Source organism: Streptopelia decaocto, assembly GCF_964273445.1.
Source record: "Streptopelia decaocto genome assembly, chromosome: 3".
Taxonomy (NCBI): Eukaryota; Metazoa; Chordata; class Aves; order Columbiformes; family Columbidae; genus Streptopelia; species Streptopelia decaocto.
This window is the reverse complement of record NC_138656.1, coordinates 107,858,483-107,864,828: the sequence shown is the minus strand read 5'-3', so window position 1 is coordinate 107,864,828 and position 6,346 is coordinate 107,858,483.

Here is a 6,346-nt window from a genome sequence, read left to right as displayed (position 1 = left end):
CTTAGTTCCTGCATTCCTTGCAAATACAAAGCTCTTGCTGTTTTCACTGGGTGTTTCAAATGTGTGAGGAATGTGCCATTGGATCCTTAAAATCAAAATCATATTCATGTCTGTGAATGCCATTTTAAAACAAGAAAACACACTCCATCAGTGACAAGCAGTTAGAGGCACAGTCAACCTAAGGACACACAGTTTTTCCAGTGGAGGTGTTGGTTTTTAATGGGTAAACTATACTGTTCAATTACATCATTATATATGAGTGGCAAAGCAGATTCAGGTGTTTCTTTTTCAAAACAAATATAGCTTTGCATTTTATACCTTAGTCTGTTCATGTGCTTGATTAAATGTGTTTATTAATCTCTCCACTTATCTTCCTTACAAATGCTTTGGGTTCTGATTCATAGTGGAAAGTGGCTTGGTGAGCACCTCCATCAGCTCCCTCAGCACCCTTGGGTGGATCCCATCTGGTCCCATAGACCTGTGTGTGTCTAAGTGGTGTAGAAAGTCTTTAACCATTTCCCCTTGGATTACGGGGGCTTCATTCTGCTCCCTATCCTTTTCTTCCAACTCAGAAAGGCCTAGACTGCCAGATTTGGCAAGTAATATTTTGATGCCTTCATACTACATTCATAACTGGAGGTTTGGAAGAATCAATTTCGAGAGGTGCTGAACAGCTACTGTCCCTGCTGATATTAATTTATTAAAGAAAGTCTTTTTGTATTCAATCAAATATGAGGTTTTCTTTCCCTTTCCTCAAGTGCAGCTCAGGAGGGTGCCCACCTTCTAATTATGACTTGAACAAGCAGTGAATTATCCCTGCCTAACAACCTTGATTGTCCTTGACTTTTAGCATGAATGCTACTCTTGCTGTTTCAGTCTGCTAAAACCAAGTTCAACAACTGAATGTAACAAGATTAGGACTGTATAATAAATAATATGCAGTGGTTTTATGACACAAAGCATTATTGCAAGCATAATTTCCACCAAGACATGGAATTTTATATTGGAAATGAATGTACAGTAAGTTCTTTGTGCAAATTGGGACCTGTGTGCATTCCTTATAAAATGCCAGCAACTAAAATGAAAAGGCAACATGTATAGCAGCTTGATTTTTTTTTTCCTAGGAAGCTGGATTAAAAAGTGTAGAATATATTTGGCAGAGAAAATCTAACCAGCTTCAGAAGAGTGTGTGATCTAATTGCTAATAGATGATTTGTGATTGTTTTCTTGGCATTCCATAAAATACATAAATGGCTTCCAGTGTAGGCTAAGGGGGAAAATGGAAATTAATGTGTATTATTAATACAGCAGTATCTGAAAAGCTACAGATTATTTTACAAATGGATGAACCTCAAAACTGCTCTGCTATTACTGAAACTGAAGTTGCATATTCTCCAGGCCGAATCTTTGACTCCTTAAGGATCACAGGATTTGACTCTAGAAGGAGATTGTATGAAGGGTCTGGAGTTTATGAGGAGCAGCTTAGGGAACTGGGGCTGTCTATCCTGGAGAAAAGGAGTCTGAGGGGAGACCTTATCGCTGTCTACAGCTGCCTGAAAGGAGGTTGTAGCATGGAGGGTGTTGGTCTCTTCTCCCAAGTAACAAATGACAGGACAAGAGGAAATGGCCTCAAGTTGCACGAGGGGAGGTTTAGATTGGATATTAGGAAAAAAATTCTTCACTTAAAGGGTTGTCAGACATTGGAACAGGCTGCCCAGGGCAGTGATGGAGGTGTTTAAAAGACATATAGATGAGGTTCTTGGGGACATGGTTTGTAGGTGGACTTGGCAGTGTTAGGTTAATGGTTGAACTCGATGATCTTAAAGGAATTCTCCAACCAAAACAATTGTATGATTCTATTATTCAATTTGCTATTATGTGGAATAAAAAATGTATACAGCTACCAGAGGGAAAGCACTATTCAATTGCATTGAATCAAGTGAACTTTGAAGTCAATATGGTCTTCAAGAAAGCACTGATGTTAATTCAGTGAAAAGTTTCCATCAGAAAGGTGTGCTGCAAAATTCACATTTTTAAACCTTTGTCCAATAAATGTTCTCTCTAAGTTTTTCTGGCCTTTTAACATGCAGTGCTAAATTCACCAGTAGGAAAAACCTACCACCTAGTGTAACAAAAGTGGGAGGGAAAGTATCTGGGGTGGTTGAAGAAGAGAAGATGGTTGGGCACAGTTGGTTTTCAGTGTCCTATTGCCACTGTCAGAGGCCGAGAATGAGGTCATGCTGGCCAGTGGTCTGAACAGCATGAGATTTCTCCTAATCCTATGGAATATTTCAGATGTGAATTGTACCTAGGAAGAAGGCTTAACATATTTAGGGATTCTGTCAAGGATGAATGCGCCAAGTTTAGTGTGCTATTTATGGTACAAAGACAATTTGTTATTTCAGGTTTTGTATGGAGCAATCTGTGCCTCCAAAACCATGCAGACTTTGCATGAACAAGAATGCTGCATCTGAGATATGGCAGATTAGTCTGCTAGGCCACCATCAATTTAAAATAGAGATTTGTTTTAACTATTTCAGTCAGCTGAATGGATTGTTTTATCACTCTTCTACCAGAAGTCCATGATCTCAAAAAATTCCAGGAGTCTGGGAAAGAGCAACCGCAAAAGATCCTTTAGCCCTACATGCAGCAATTCGAAAGGAAACCGGAACTTTTTTCACAAGTCCCTGTTCCTTAACTAGACCCTGAAACTCTGTGGCAAAGTCATAATTAACTCACAGTCCCCAGGTGTTATCTTGGACTTAAGCCACAGCTTCTGGAAAGAACTGACTTGGCCAATAAAAATTAGCAGAATTGAAAAACTTTCTCCTAAGGAATAATTCAGAGCCATTAGATGATTATTTCAGTGATCCAGATGGGTTAGTTCTCTCACAAAGCTTGAGCTTATTATTTGAACAGACGTCACAGAGTCAGAGAAGTCTTGAAATCTCCTAAGCATTCCAAAATGAGCCCTCACTGTATCTTGTAGCAAAACAACCAGCCTCACAGTTTCTGAGGCCCCAACATCTTCTCAAGTTATCATCTAACTTGGAAGACACTTACAAGTGGCAGCCAATAAACAACAGCAGTTATAGTCTTGTTTCCACCTTCCCTTTATTTGACATGATCATGGAGAAGACAGCAGCATTCAAGTTCCATCTCTAATGAATGACCTTCTGCTGCTCATGGTCACCTGTGAGCAGCAAGGACCTTTCCTGTAAGCTCAGTACCACATTTCAACATCTTCACATATTTTGTTCTGATGGCAGTGCAGAAATAAGTGAAGTCCCACTGCAGTGGGTGCAATGAAAACCCAAGAAATCAGGGAGGCACAGATTTCTGGGGCAGCAGTGCTATTATTGTTCGCTAACAGCACTTGAGACAACACACAGTACTGGGACAGAAGCACCTTATACTTACCTGCAATATAGATTCCTTTGTCATTTGTTTGTAGCCTGTCTTAATTTTATCATTGTAGATAACCCAATATCTTAAGTAAGTTAATTGATAGCAGCAACTGAAATTTTCCTTAGAGCTTTTTCTGTTTGATCTGGTCATGGGGAAAATACACACAACAGGAAGGTATTTTGGAAACACTGTTATGTGCAAGGGGAGGTTGTTCTTTGTTTTTATAAGTGATATGAATTCCCACTCTTAGATTTATATGGGAGGTGTATCCTTTACATTGATATGTGTTGGAGCCTTTTACATACAGCTGTAGCCATACCTGTAAACAAAGTACATTTCCAAACTGTACAATTGTTCTTTCCGTATCTATAATCTCAAAGAAATGTATCAGGTTTATATATTTAATATATACAATATATATTCTATATTTCCAAAATCTTTCCTGCTAAATTGAGTACAATACTACACTGTAAAAGTAATTGCTAGGGAACAGTAGTAGAAGAATTGAACATTTCTAAATAAGCATTAAAATTAATCAGTAACAGAGGTTAATATCAGAGCACTTACACTCAGCTAGGCCAACATAATGAAATGTTCCTATTCTTGTATCTAGACCAACCATGAATAATAGGTTTTAACCAGTCCTCACCACTATAAGCTAGTGCTTAAAATTTTAGCCTGTTTTTTCTGTAGTAAATAGCTATCAAATATTTCTTTGTGATGTTTCATTTTGGTTGTATTTATTAATTGTTTAGACAATCGCAATTGTAAATGGAATGCTTCACTGATTCTCTAATTAGGAAGTCTGAATTTGAAATAATTTATTAGGTCTTAATTTATGTGCTGTGAAATCTGTTAGATCATTTGCTAGTCAGTATGTTGTCTAGAATAAAGGCATTTCTACAAAGGGAATTTAGGGTGAGGGTCACCAGCATAATCAGAAACATACTCAGTCTAGCCTCCAGCTAAAGGTTATATGCTTTTAAGTGTATTTCTGTTTTGCAAAATGGCCTTTTGAAGACTCAGCCATTTCAACAAAATTCTTTTTTTTTCTGTATAGAAAGAGAAAGAGCAATTATTTTGCACTGCTGTTTGACTTCCCACCACCACCACCCTTTCTCCTAGATAGAGATGACCCAGCTGATCAAGTGTGAGAAGTACATAGTTCTCTGCACTGACTCATCTGAACCTCTAGAATAAAATCTTCAAAGTTAGGAGCAAAAGTTGGCATTAAGACGAAGCAGGGATTTGGATTTACCCACACAATAAATTGAGCCAAATAAACCCTTGTCTCATACAAAGGCACACTTATGTTTTCCACAATGTAGGGAAGGAAGTGACATTGGTTGTCTTTCAATTGTAATTTATCGTATTCATCCATATGCTTATTACAATACAAAGGATTTGTCAGGATGTCCATTATAAAAACAAAAATGGGGTTTTTTTGTTGCTAAGCTCAGCTGTTACAAATGATATTTGACTGAAGTCTCAAAGCTTGTCTGCATGTACATGCCACTCTGAAATTGAAACCTTATACTCTGAATGTCTTTAGCAGTGTACACATAGGGGGCTCTAGGGAAAAAGGTGGGGGTTCTGAGTATATGGCTTTAGGCAGGATTTATCTGACCAAATAAATAAGTCTATATATGGACAAAGACATGTGTAGAAGTCTATATTGTAGACTTATGTAGAAGTCCACATGCAGATGTCAGTATTTCAATTAATCACATGGCCTACATAGCCAAAAAAGAAAAGAGGTGTGATTCATTTTAACCCGAAGATATCAACTACAGAGTGAGATAAATCATGCTATAGGCACACATCAGGTACATGTAAGAAGGGAATTAAGGATGCCCAAGTTGTAGTCATCTAAAGCAAGGTGAGATGATAAATTTCACTCCCATCAGTATGATAGACTGGAATGCCCTGAAGCTTAATGCTCTCAAGGTATTTCTTTTATCCTAGTAACAATCTCTTTAGGATTTTTCTTTCCATTGTTAATGACTTCTCTTTTAATAGTAAACAAATTTATTTTCTATTAATCTCATCTACAAATATTCTGTCTCTGGACAAGGATGGAACTTACCACACTTGGATCTATGACCATGGTCTTGAAATGTGTGTATTCAGCTTCACTATCTCCAGTATAAATAATAAACTTAAAATACAGAACAAGGGAAAGACAAGAGTCTGAGCCTTTCACTCTTTCTCTTTTTTTTCTTTCCAAAAGTAGCTCTTCACATACTTACACTCATGGTATACTCAGCCTTCCTTTACTCTGTAGCACATATTCAGAGGAAACTCCTAATGGACACCAACTATCCAGGGATGTCAGTGCTTCAATAAGAAGAAGTGAAGAACAGATGGGTGTTTGTCAAGTTTTTCCCTAAGCATGGAGATAAAAACAACTGTAGTGGAATATTAGGAAAAGGAAGAAATGTGCATAATAGAAACACAATAGGGCAAAAAGCAGAGTGAAAGATGAGTTATAAACCTGTAAAGAATAATTTTAAATGGGAAATGTAAGGAATATTTTAAAACATTTAATTGAATTTTATTTGTGTAGTAACTTAAAATTTCCATTGAATGCAATTCAGCTCTTGGTTACATTGATAGGTTCTACGGAAACCAGTGAGATAATAATGAAGAGTATAACTTCACTCAGCTAAATGAGATGGTTTTTGGTTTTGTGCAATCTGCAAGCAGTTAACTCTTTTACTATAGGAGCTCTAAGGTTAATTCCTGAGAAGATATCTGAGGAGGCAAGCACAGGAGAGACATTAATAAGTATAAAGACAACCGTTCTTTACATCATCAGAGTCCAAAAATTTACTTTATCAGAATAGCAAAAGCAGCAGAAAAGATATGGATTGCTGGTAACTTGTCAGAAGTGTCCTTTTGGACCCTATGAATCACAGGCAAATTTCATTCCACAATT